At 41.4% G+C, this 12,811-nt stretch overlaps 1 protein-coding gene across 2 annotated transcripts in view; it reads right to left on the bottom strand.

Annotated features, from left to right (window-relative positions):
- Positions 1-12,811, bottom strand: part of SMAD1 (SMAD family member 1) — a 112,654-nt gene that overhangs the window by 42,783 nt on the left and 57,060 nt on the right. The window contains exon 1 of one of the 2 annotated variants that reach the window (XM_051618187.1): positions 9,545-9,832. The exons of the other annotated variant lie outside the window; for it this stretch is intronic. The gene's annotated coding sequence lies outside the window, so the exon portion shown is untranslated. Of the gene's footprint in view, positions 1-9,544; positions 9,833-12,811 lie in introns of those variants that run through there. 2 annotated transcript variants of the gene reach the window in all.

The following is a 12,811-nucleotide window of genomic DNA, read 5'->3' as shown; positions in this document are numbered from 1 at the left end:
AGATGAGCAGCTCTAACAGCTTGCTCCCACCCAAAGAGAAAAGGTTTCCTTTTACTCCTTTATGCCAGCTTTGGTATTCCAACATTATTTCCCACATCTTACAGACTTTCAAACAATTCACCTTCTTAACCTGGCAAAATAAACAACAACAACAACAAAATATTCTGCAGAACAGCTGGGTCAGCTTAGAGCAAGACAAACACCAAAGTCACCCAGCCAGCATACACTAATAAATCTGTGGCTGGGGTTGAGAGGCCAAACTGTTAAGAATTCTCTCCATCTTGTAGAGCTGCCACCCCCCAAATTTTACATGATATCCAGAACCAAGATTAGCTCACACTCAGACCTGAGTGCATCAGTTGATTTGCAAAACCCAGTCTCACCCCCAGAGCAATGAGCTTTGCCTTAACTTGTTCTGAATAACCAAAGACTCTAGGAAGCAATTCAGCCCTCCTCTGCTAGTACTGTCTTCTACTCTGGGTAACTAGACAGCAAACTGCACAAAAAAAACCCAGACAAACAAAACAAAACAAACAAACAAACAAAAAAAAGTTATTTCATCTCCATCTGTCCAAAAATACCACACACCCTAGAGTTCTAAGCTGAGAGTATTTATACAATATTTTCTAGATTAAATCTAAATAAATCTAATACAACACAGTAAAGAAATTAGAATTAAGTTATCTTTAGTTTTTAAGTTAATAAAGACAAAGACTTTTCCTTTGGCTACTATACCCAAGTGGAAGCGCTTAGTGACACTAGCTAGCATGGATAATAAAGAGCCTGTTATTAGGCATGCCAGACTGTAAAGCCAGCAGCAAAACAGGAAACTAATATCTGAGATGGCAATCTATATGTAACCCGGGTTTTCCAAGACATTCAGCAAGGTCAAAATTCACATTTCTCAAAATAGTATAGTTTGTCACTGTATTCAGCTGCTAAGTAGCAGAACAGGGGATGAAGATACAACCAATGTCTGGTTTATGTATCTAATCTCCCCAGTGATAAGACAGAAGTGTCCGACGACAGGAGGAAAGACCAACAGACTGTGTGAAAGGAGATGAAACTCTGGTCCTGAACCCCAGATTCATTATGAGACCTCAGTAAAGCCACATGAGTTGAGTGTCTCCCTCATCTCAATCTTCCCCCACATTTTAGATGTGTTTGACTCCTGAAAGACACATTTGAAATTAAATCAGTGTGATCACATTGTACATTTAACATTCTCTGAAGCCATCACACACATGTTGTCACATCTATGAGTAGGTCTAGGTAAATTTCAAAGTTACTTTCATTGCTGTTGTGACAAAACAATAATGCTGTTGTCATCCAACTAGAAAAAAATAAGCCATATGGATGCGGTCCTGGGCAACCTACATGGCCCTGCTTGAGCAAGGGGCTGGACCAGATGACCTTCAGAGGCTCCTTCCTATCTTAACTATCCTGTGATTCTGTAAAGTTCTAAAAATGATCACCTACTAACAATTTAAAAACAAGAATTTGGGCCACATTAGAAAAACAACTGGTTCAGGGAAACTGGATAGAACTCTGCTTGCCTCAACATAAACACAAAATCAAATCAAGTGCTAGTAGATAGAAGTAAAGACTGAGCTCTTTTTGCCATACATAGGCAGAGTCACAAGAGAACCACTTTTTAAGGTAATATAGCATTTTCAACAGGAAAATAAGCGTTACAGATTGAGATTCATAAATTTCAACATGCATAGCAGATCTATTCAGAATTCTGTAAGAACAGACTCTCCTGAATCATTATGAAGATCTCAATCACATCACTTTGCTTCCCTGATTTTGACCACCACCAGCAAGTTCCATTTCAAATGGCCTGTGGCCTTACTATACTACTTATAAGAATTTAAAATACAAATCAGGGAGAGCATAAGGCAAAGCAGAGAAAAATATTATGAGAAATAATCCTGCTCCAATTTTTACATGGCTTTCAGAGTATTTTTGAAAGCATCCAGAAGCCTTTTGAGCTGCCTCACTCATCCTTCCTTCACTGCTTGTACCATTGAAATTTGGCTTCATGTATGGTTCCATGCCATTAAAATGCAAGTAATTTGTCCTCATCACCTTTCTTCACGTACAGCTGTGGTAAGAAGTGACTTTTCCATCCCTTTTTTCACTGCTTGTGATCCTGATCTACAGAGGGTCCCAGACCATGCTCATCAGTATAGCACCAGATTCCTCAAGCAGCCATGACTAGCCCTTGTCACGTTCATGTACTGTTTGTCTCCCAGTCTATCTGAAAAGGCAAGATGGATTGACCTATTCTAATATACATGAAGTAAGGTCAACAGAAAACAAAAACAAGAACCATCAGACAACTTGTAGTTGTACTAACCTCAACAGGGAAGGTCCTCCCTAGGTTAAAAGAAAACCAAATCAAAACTACTCTCCTCAAAGTAGATTTCAGTCAGGAAACCACAACAATGGTAAATATATGTCAAACTTTACAGTATTCACATATCAAAAGAAAGACCTTTCATCAAACAGAACTATGTTTTATTGATGAGCCAGTTTTAACAACTTTTAAGGACCTGCAAGTAGAATCTACACTCCTAAATAGGTGCTAGTGGCTAGTAACTTTCTTGTTTCATACAACACAGCTCAGAAACCCGTGGAAAAAAAACAACTGGTCAACAGTGAGTAAAGGTGTTCTGCCAGTGTTTTTGTCCTACCAAAAGGCTAGCAGAGTTTGTTTTGCAACATCTTGGGAGGACTAGAAAGAAGGACAAGGAGCTAAAAAACAACAACAAAAAAAAACCCACCAACCTATCCACTTTCACTATTCTTCTGTTTTGTAACGTACAGGGACACCACAGAGAATTACATCATCGAGTGAAACCATCAGAGATGTCAGTTCCACATCACCTTCCACCCTTTCTCTCACACACACACTTTCAAATTTGTCTTGGAGAAAATTTTTAAGAATTCTCTTTCAATAGCCCCAGGAAAGACAGCTAGTTACAAGCCCCATTTTCCCCCTAACATGTCAGCTGAAAGTCCTCACTAGTAAGAGAAATGCAAGACAAAAAGGACATTGCATTAATTCCTCCCAGCATCAATATTCAAATTAAATCGAAGGTGAAATATATTGGTAGGATAAAGCCAAATATGCATCTCATTAACAGCATCTGATCAAACAGCAGATGTTTCCTCCTCTTGTCATCCTCAGAAACACATTTAAGTGGAAGCCACAATTTGTTGCAACATGATTCCCCAGTTATTTACTTCACCTTTAATCAAAACTGATCTTCTGCTTTCAAGCATCTAGGCAGCATTTAAGTATTTAAATAGTTACGACATATACACCTTAATAAATTTACTCTCAACTATATATAGGTTTAGTCTACCTTTATCTGATGCAAATTTAATTTCCGTAAGTCATGAATGTTAATTTAAGCACAGACAGTACACCTATCAACTGTAAATAACCCTACATATATACTAGTCTAAGAATAAGGTATCTTTAAGATTCTTGTGCTCTGGTTTCATCACATTATTCCAGACAGAATGCTGCTGTTACTGCCAATGCCTTAAAATGCTTAAAATCACAAGTCTGAAATTATTTGTAAGAAAAATAGTCAGTAAATCAGCCTTTCATGTACATCCAGAAGAATGAGATACTAATTTCTAATCCAGAACAAAGTGAGAAAGAAAAGCAAGCAAAATTATGATCAAATGTGGTCACTGCATGCACCAAGCAATCTGAACATAAAGGATTCTCTGAATTCCTAAAAAACTTTTTGACCTGCTACATGAGTGTCAAGTGTTAGTTCTGTGTGCACACACGCGTTTTTGCTTTCATCTACCTAGACAAGTTTTTGAACACATACATAAGTCTTGCAGCCTCCTTAGAAGAAACTCTGTAACACTGTAAACTATGAAATCAAACTTCTACTCAAGCACTAAACAAACCTGTTTTAAGAGGATACATTTTTGGCCTCCCCTCTAACTCTAGCTCCAGGTACTCCAGGTAACAGACCATCAGTGGAAGTTGGAGGGCAGACCTGATACTTCTTACACCCATGCTGGGGACACAAGCAAGGAAACAGTGAAAGGTCTGTCTAGAATCACTTCAGCATTGTAAAAAAAAAAAAAAATATTAAAAATGTACTGGGTATCATATTTCCAAGTTACCCAATACTGTATTGATAGTCCACAGATCACTTTGATCTGGATTGGCGTTTTAATCACCTTAATGACAAAAACATTCAAGTTAAATACTTCTGAATACCATTAAGTGTTATAATTCAAACTGTCTATACTTACTCAGACGGTTGCATGCGCTGCCATGTTGGGAAGAGTGTTCCCTTTATAAGCACAGAAATATGAAATAACGCTTCAGAAATCACTGGTGAACCACATTCATTATTTGCTTACATGCCATTTCAACATAATAGTTGCCTTTGGATGATACTGCTTTGAACAGTGCCTAAATATAATGACTTATATAAAGGCACATTTTAAAATAATTTGTTTCCCTCTTTGTACTCCAGACTCCTCCTGTGCATGCTAGGGAACGGGAGAACAAGATGAGAAAGACTGGTAACATCTATTCTAAAATCAGTCTGCCATTTGCATACCCCATATTGAAACAAAAGAGACATACAGTCCCCAGAACAACCACAGAGCTAGGACAGAATGGCCAAATTGTGCAAGCATCCAGAACAACTGTACTCATCAGGTTCCCTGCACTGGAAAGTTTAAAGGCAGGGGGAAAAGCTTCAAATCTCAAACTAAACTCAGCTTGTACTCAGCCAACCAAGACACAGCACTTTTAAAAAGAGTACAAGCGAGCAAAGGAATCCACACTTGCAGGAAACACTTTATAACTTCATGACGGCTGAACCCAGGAGCTCCATCACACACAGTGCTGCTATCAGGGCAGCACTTTGGCCACACAGCTGTTCAACACTTGCATCATAGCAATCCCACTGCCACATTACCTGATGCACACTCTCCCACCTTCCCCAAAATTAAAACCAAAAATAAAAAAGGACCCATCTACACAACTCAGCAGAGTTCAGCCTCACATGCACTGAATACTTGGCCTCACACAGTCTGATCAATAGTGTGCTTGCTCTTTGTGCCTATTCAACTATGAGGCACTTCCAAAGCTAACACATGCAGACATAAAACTGAAGCAGGGAGAGATCTGTACCATCCGGGTTCATTCTGGAAAACGCTTTACATTCCTCGAAATTAGCCTGTTTATTTCATGAAATGTTTGGCTTCTCTATCCCGCTAAAAAACAAAGACACCCCCACTCGAATACACACAAATCCAAAGCTTCAGTAATGCAAATTAACATTTGTCCGAGGAGGAGGATAGGGATCTTTCTGGCAGCCATTAGCAGCCAAGAGTGTCCTTCTTCTCACTCTTGAATCCACTTTCTGCAAAGCCCTTGACAAAAGCCCAATTTAACATTTTCTGTGGTTATTTTGAGTTTTGAAGAACAGCAGGATTCTAATGGAAGTAGTTAAACAACAGGCTGCAGGGATAAAACTCTATAAATTAAAACATATCAATTTAAAATAACTTCTTTCCCATCCCAAGAAAAAAAAATTATATAAAAAAAATTTAAAATTACAATTTTGACATAAAAATCCTCTATGGTCTTCTAAAGTTACCCACTGTGTTTCAAGCAAAACAGCTAGAGAAGTGAAAGGTGTCTGTGTAGATGAGCCTTTAAGTCACTGTTATTTCAAGTCACTTGCAAATATTGTGGTTATGTTTTAAACTCAAATTTTCTGTTCAATAAACTTCAGAGGTAAACTTCTAGGAACTGTGTATTATCTTTATTAAGACTTGCATGCATTTCATTTTTTGAGACAATACTATACACAAAAGGAAGGCCACTGGAAGAGTACTAGTCTGCAGCTACTAGAGGGAAACAAGGGATGTATTTACAGGTAGAACAGACCTTTCCCCACTCTGAAAGCACAACTCGGGTGAGTTTGTCCTCAAAACCTAAGCCAGAAATTAAAAAGTAAAAATAAACAAAGACATTAGTAGAATCACTTTGTTAACCATAAAGCAGATTTTAAAATCTGATTTTCATTTTCACAGATTTTATGGCTCTCTCTTCAATACGGTAGTTTAGTTTATTCAACTGCATTGAAGCAGCAGAAGAGAGCTCCATATCCACATTTTGTAAGACACTGCACCCAAAAATGACCTTTAATTCTTTTATCTACCAGTCAGGACCTTAACTAAAGCACATCCTGTCGAGATGCAGCTGAACTTGGAGACTAATGGATTTTTCACCACTAGTGACCATTTATTTTCTCTACTGCTCCTGTACACCTCAAAATTATTTTTTTTATTACTAGAATTAAGAGATGTTTGTTTCTTGGCTGAGAGATGCTCATGAGATGCAGCACGGAGTTTACACCAATTCAAGTATGAGTGAGTTGGTTTAACCACTACTACATGCAAAACTCTCATATCACCAAACAGCACACTGACTAGTAGAAAGATGAAACAAGAGTTTTATCCCAAAATACTTCATAGCAATTTCATCAACAGAAACAGCAAGACCTAAGATGTACAGCATATAATAAATGTTTTACTATCTGTGGCATGCTACTTCCTAAGCTACTTAGAGCAGAAACATGAATCTTAAACCACAGTTGCCTTCACTAAGAAAAGCAGTGACCTATGTCAACCCATATTCAAAATTACAGTCCCTGTTCTAAAATAAGTTTGGTCATATAGTATGACTAAGATGTTCTGTCATATACAAGAACTCAGATCTCCAGGAACATTTCAACAGGCAGCTACAAACTTTAGCAGGATAAAAATACTAAGGGGAAAAAAAAAAAAAAAAAAAAGCTTGTTTGCCTGTTTGTCCCTTTGGTATCCAAAAGCACAGCAGCACAGTCTGCAGGTAAAATCTGGCTGATTTTGAGGCTTGAGAAAGGACAGAAAATTCAGATATTTGCTCACAACCACTCCCCCCACACACACCTCCAAGCTGCACATGCCGTCGTCTATTTCAGTTGCTAATGACTGAAAGAAAGAGGTTAAGAGTCAACCTAAATTGATTCCGCATTTATTCACAGGGCCACAAGCTTTAATTTCTACTACTCTTTGCATAACTTAAATAATAAACATGGTGCTCCTTTGATTCTTAAACCACCCATATTTGAAGCACAATGGGACATGTCACAGACACTTGCTTTGCTGCCCTCATAATATGGTTTAATTATGATGACTGAACTAACGGGCTCACATCATAGACTTTTACAGGTTGACCCCATGTCATCCTGATGTATCATTTTGCACCAGTTCAGTGCTGTAAATCAATTTAAGATCTCCAGCAGGTTGAAAAGGCTGGTAATGATGCTTTCTCTGCAGTCTCTAGGGACTCCACATTATGCACAACTTACATTATTTATAAAGCTGAGATGATGCCTCCATTAGGCTTGTAAGACTACTCAAATGAGCTTTTATTTTACACACACAACTTGGGCTTCCTAGAGCAGAACACTGGCTATATGTAATATGCACAGCATTCATGCTACAATTTAGAAAAAAAGGTAACAACCCCTTTATTTTTAAAATTTAAATCTTTATACCAAGCAACAAAACTCATAGTTTAATCTGAATAGCTCCCAGTATTCAGAAACACAAGCAGTACTTTTATTAACCTTTGTGTTGCTTTTCTTTATGTTCAACTCTTTACTTTGTGTTCAAACAGAGGAAAAGCAAACACTAAACTCATCAGCTTTCAGACATTTGATTTGATAGTTAATATTTATACAGAAACAGAAAGATCTCTGTGTGTTTATTCAGTCACTTTTCTAAAATGTATCATCGCATCTTCAAGGGTACACAAAAAGACAAGTTGAACAGGACAGAGAAGGAAAAAATGTATTTGGTTACATACCCAACGGTTGATGGGGTCAAAACCAAAGCAAGGACAAATCCCTACCCTTAGGGTAACCTGATCATGCCTTGAACTGATAATCGCTGGTAGCTGTGGAAGTCTTCTGGATCACCCGAATTAAGGAAAATTTCTCTTAAGCACCTACTCACAGCCTGAAGCAAACTGCAAGATTTCATCCCTAAGACCAAAGCAAGAACTTCAAAAAGGGCTAGGTATCTTTCATACTGATGCTCTCCCAGTCACAGTAAAGAAGCGAGCACTCAAAACTTGCAGCAAAATCCAGTAAGAACCTCTAAAAAGCTTCATCGTACTGCTCTCCAGTTCAATGGAAAAATAAAATTAGTATTAATCAGTTGCAACCAACTAATTCACCTCCCATAATTCAGCAGAGTAATTACTGACAAGTAAAAGAAAAAATTAAGCTGACGTTAAAACCTCAGGTTTCCCCACGATTTGCTGCTATTGTTTGACAGGATAAGGTGCAGACAGTCAGCCACACGAAGGCTCGCAGAATCACAGACACACACCTGCAAAGAAAAATGGTGTCTGCAGACTGGGTTAGCTTCAGGTTTTAGACTGATTCTTGAGTGCTGCTTAAAATCCCATATAACTAATGGGGGAAAAGATTAAAGAAAGTTTTCTCATTTTGACTTCTCTGTGTGCAGAGATTTGAACTATCAGCTATGACACGTCTGAAACACAGCTTATTCCTAAGCATGTTCGTTTCAAGATGCAGTACCTTTAAACACTGACATCCATTCAACACTGACATATTTCATGAAATTATGTTTTCCATTTTCTTGTATTTGAAATACACAGCTACTTAGTACTCCTTCCTGCTTGGTTTTTAACTATACCTCTTCCCCACGTAAAACTATTATATTTTATCTTTTTTTACATGCAGCAAGCATAATTTTTACCTAAAATACATCAATAAGCTATAAAAACAGATTGTAAGGTCAGACCTCTTCTCTTCTTCAGATTGATTTACTAACGAAAGAAAAAGCAGAGCAACCCTTCCTCACTCAGAACTCCCAGACTTCAGTTTACAAAAAAAAGAAGTCAGAATTTGGCCCAGATCCTTTCGAATGCATGACTGAGTATTTCCACACCAGTAAATTTTAATAACCTTCAAACATCTATATTCAGGATACGATTATTTGGCTGTAGAGCCCAAATATATAAAGAAGCTAAATTAATAAGAAAATCTCATGCATCTAAACCTTCTAACAGAGAGGGGGAAAAAAAATTAAGTGAACTTTCCTTGACCTCTAAGCAGAAAATTGTCATTAAAAAAAAAAAAAAAAAAAAAAGCGGGGAGAGGGGCTGCGGAAAGAAAGAAAGGAAGGAAGGAGGGGGGAAAAAGCATTAAACAGAGAGGGATACGGATCGGCCGAGGCAAAAACCCGCAAAAAAAAAAACAACCCAAAGGGGCACTTGCCCCGTCCGGCCGGGGCTCGGCCCGTCCCCCCGCGGGGCGCACAATGGGAACGGGGCCGGGCGGCGGCCGCGACCCCGGCACAGGGCTCGCCGAGGCGGAGGGCGGCTTCCCGCCGGGAAAGGGCTCTCCCTCCCTCCCGCCGGGAAAGGGCTCTCTCTCCCTCCCGCCGGGCCCGACGCGGCACCTACCCACGAACTTGGAGGCGGGAGCGAGCAGGGGGGCAGCGGCCGCGGGCGCTCCCCGGGCTGCCGGAGGGACGCCATCATGCCGGGAGGAGAGGCGGGGAGCGGAGCCGCCTTGCGCTCCCCGCGCGGCGCGGAAGAGCCGCTCTCCCCGGCCCGGAGCGGGGCCCTCGCACCCTGCCCCGGGACCAGCGCGGGGGAGCAGGAGGAGGAGGGCGGCGGGGCTGCGCAGGCACGGTCTCCCGGCGGGGGCGGCGAGGAGAGGCGAGGAAGGGACGCGAAGTTGTTACCGGCTGCCGAACCGCGAGGGGGGCCGGGGAGATGAGGGGGGGCCGGGGCAGCCGGAGGGGCGGGGAAGGGGAGCGGAGGGTGTGTGCTCCGCTCGCCGCTGCCGGCGGGCAGCCCCGCGCTGCCGCTGCCTCCGCGCCTGGATTGATCTGGTCTGGCTGGCGTCAGGCAGTCGGAGCCGCCCAGCCGCCGCTGCCCCGCTGCCAGCGCTGCGCACACGCACGCACTCACACTCACATACACACACGCACACACCCGCACTCACACGCTCCAGCCACCGGCCCGGCAAGGGATCCTCTCCAAACGACCGCCCCGCCGCGGGAGCGGGGCGAGGCTGGGGTGGCTGCGCTCATCCCTCCCCCCGCTCCATCCCGGGATCCTGGCCCCGAGGGCCCGGCCTCCGCCGCGTTCGCTCCTCGGAGTGTTAAAAGGCGTCTCTGCACCCGCTGGGGCGCTGCTGAGGGCTCTGAGGAAAGCTCCGAATTCTGTGAGATTTGCAGTTAAAGTTAATTCCCTCTGATTGAACTGAATTTCATCCTGCCCCTTGCTTACAGGTGATTCAACCCCAGACTTCATCTGTTCTTAATATTGAAGCAATGGATATAATACCTTCCAATAACAGGCCACCCTTTATCCCTGGGTGCTTTGTGCGTGAACCTCATCCTGGCCATAGGTGCTCTTGCAGCTACTCCTCTAATTCATGCAGGTAAACCTGTTAGAAGTGTACGCAGCTTCTTGTGCAATCAGATATATAGTAATGAAGTGTCACCCCTGTGGTCCCCCAAAATGAACTTGAACTCTGCTTGAATCTGGAAGCATCTGCACAGTCACAGAATGGTTTGGTTTGGAAGAGGACTTTGACGGTCATCTAGTCCAACTCCTCTGCAGTGAGCTGGGACCTCAACAATGGATCTAGCTATAGGTCTGCAGCCCACGTGAGGAACGGTCAGTCTCTTGCCCACTAGCTTGACAGGAGTCAGAGGAGTCCTAATGTGAGTAAGACTGAACTTTTGTATTTGGCTTTTACTCCATCATTGTTCCTGAAAGGAGATACGAAGTAACAAGTGCAAGATGTTTCTCCATGGCAAAATATTATATTATGTAGCTTGCCCAAGATCACAGAAGAGCCATGACAGCAGCAATAAAAATTACCCAGTTTTATGGCTGTGAGGTTATCAGCACTTCTTTCTAACTGTATCGTCTAAAATTAATCCATTTCTTTGTCACATAAACACTACATAAACTGCAAGCAGGTAGATTGTACTAGGTTCTTAGGTAGCATTCAACAGAAGTGTAGCGAGGAACTCCTACACAGGATGAGGCCCTAATACTGATGGGGGAAGCCTGGAATGAACTTAGTATTTTACTACTTAAGTTTTGAACCTTAAACGATTCAAGATGAGTGAACTTTGGTAATCAGCTTTAACATGTATTTTGTGGTTGTACTGAATGCAATTACAGTTAGCAAATAAACTTTTGTTATGCAATCACGCTCAGATATGTTGCAGCACTGGGCTGCAGATACAACTGGTCAAGTTTTATCTCAAGACAAACTGACATGTCTTTTGTCAATGTAATGGAGATATTTACAAGCAAGGTACAAAACATGAGACTGCTGCTGTTTTTTTGTACGGTGGTAGTGCTCAAATAGGGCCAGGTGTCCTGGGTCAAGAGCTTGGCAGTCTTGGTGATCCAGTCTCACCCCAAGAAATACATGGAGAAGGCCTTACGTGTGCCCAAGGTCTTCAGGCTGACTTGGCAGTACTGGGGTGGGCAGCAAACTCCATCCACTGGCTCCTCGTTGGTCAAGTATCTGTTCAGTGCATGATTCACACTAAACAGATATGACAGGAAGATAATTAGTGAAGCACTGCACTTCGTCAGGTGTCTTGTTAGAACCACTTTTTTACCGCTTTTGTTGTTGCTTGGTTTGACTGGTTCGTTTGCTTCAGCATGAGAGAACAAATTATTTTCTACTTATATTGAGGCTTGGGGAAGATCACATTAATATGCTCCTTTACCTAAAAAGGGCTATAAAACAGCCTAGTATGGCCTTTTGCTGATGTTTAATAACCAGAATGGTTGCTCTGGAGAGAGCTGGTTAGAACTGGCTTCAGCCAGATCAGTTGTGTGAGAAGACCAGAGGGCAAGCAGGAACAGTGTGCCATGGCCTAACCTACCATGAGGCTTCCCTGGCCACATTGTTTTGGTACACGGTCGAGTCAAAACTTACAAGTCTGATGCCCAGTTTAGGATCTTGAACTCGTAGCTGACTGTCCAAACCCCTTACTTTCTGAGTAGTATCAGTGGTATTTTACTTGTACATTCACCACCTCTAACTCCATCAGCTACTTTTAATATACCCTAATTAAACATCATTAGCATCTGCCTAGCTTTTTGGAGTAACATGAGGAAACTGGAAGAAGGAGAGCTGAGGGACATGTACAACTGGGTATCTAGCTTGATGTTACTCCTACAACAGTGTTCCTCCTCTGCATTGGGTAAATAACTGCTATCTCAAGAGGCAATTGAGAACTTTTTTTTCTTTTTCTTTTTTTTTTTAACTCTGCAACTACATGATCATTCAGACTGGTGCAAGGGAAACAGGCTGTGAGGCTGGGGCAATGAAGAAAGAGAAAAACCCACTTCTGTAAAAAAACTGACTTATCAGATGAGGTGTACGATCCAATGATGCCATCAGTCGTAAGGTCTGTGAACCTGAATTTTAATGGAGTTGGGGTACTTATACAGATAAACTTCTAGTAAGATTCTCAAAGGACTCTTTAATCTGACAGACACTTTTTAACATTTCACCAAGCATCTGCCTAATCACCTTTAAAATCTGTCTCAGAAACAGCTTACCAGAAGGCAGAGTGCTAAAAGATATTAATTATGCTGTATATTTTATACTATTATATTATGTAACAAATATTTATTAAATACTACTATTAATATTGCTACTACTTTGAGTCTTTCTCTAAAATC

This window comes from Apus apus, chromosome 4, assembly GCF_020740795.1.
Source record: "Apus apus isolate bApuApu2 chromosome 4, bApuApu2.pri.cur, whole genome shotgun sequence".
Taxonomy (NCBI): domain Eukaryota; kingdom Metazoa; phylum Chordata; class Aves; order Apodiformes; family Apodidae; genus Apus; species Apus apus.
This window is presented reverse-complemented; position numbering and strand designations above follow the sequence as displayed.